Below are 822 nucleotides of genomic sequence, written 5' to 3'. Positions count from 1 at the left end.
AGTTATTCAACTCCAGAACCGCGCAATTACAACCCAATTAATTTGCGGTATTTCCGTCGGTCCCATCAGAGCACCAGGAAACCTCGCGTGGGAGAACGTCGGCCTTGTAAATTGTGGCAGAGGAACGGGGAGAAAAAGCAATTAAAACATTGATAAATAAGTCGTCTGGCTTGGGAGGAAGCTGGTGCTTCTCTGGGCCATTCTCAGTGTTTTTACACCGACATTTCCTCCGCCTCGCAGCTCTTTCCACCCAGCTCATGCCATGAGCGTCCCTCCAAGGGATAAACTCCCTTGTGAAGCCCACGGGGCAGGAGTGAACAGCTTCTCCCAGCACCTTCCCAGACCTCAGACCTGGCCAGCAGCGTCACAAGGACCCAGCAGGGCCGGAGGACGTGGCCTCCCCACGCCCTCGAGTTTCCTGGTGCTTGGAGGGGTGAGAAAAGCCCTGCAGAGCCCCTGAGACAAGCCCTCAGCCTCGGGTGACAGAGGGATCGGTTCGATTCGGCAGGGTGGAGGCAGAGAGGGTGCCCGGAGAGCTGCCCCTCGGAGACGGGAGAGAGGCAGGGACTTTCTACCGCACCTCTGGGATGAGCTGGAAGAGCGCGTTAGAGAGCAGCGTGCCGATGGAGAGCGCGATGAAAAACGTGAGGACCCGGCTGAAAAAGGCCTTCTCGGTACACGGTACGATGAAGACTCCGAGCAGGGAGGCCACGTTAATCATCGACACACTGAGAAAACCAAAGCCCCACACTGTGGAACGAGAAGAAACGAGGGCCAGACATTACCGAGGCTCTCGGCGCGGGGAGACGGGGAAGACCCCTG

General features: G+C 57.8%; 1 protein-coding gene across 1 annotated transcript in view; it reads right to left on the bottom strand.

Moving 5' to 3' along the window:
* SLC39A14 (solute carrier family 39 (zinc transporter), member 14) overlaps nucleotides 1–822 on the bottom strand; it is a gene marked incomplete at its 5' end in the record, with an annotated part of 5,012 nt that overhangs the window by 3,719 nt on the left and 471 nt on the right.

The sequence above is a fragment of the Apaloderma vittatum genome, unplaced genomic scaffold (assembly GCF_000703405.1).
Source record: "Apaloderma vittatum isolate BGI_N311 unplaced genomic scaffold, ASM70340v1 scaffold24475, whole genome shotgun sequence".
NCBI classification, from domain to species: Eukaryota; Metazoa; Chordata; class Aves; order Trogoniformes; family Trogonidae; genus Apaloderma; species Apaloderma vittatum.
This window is presented reverse-complemented; position numbering and strand designations above follow the sequence as displayed.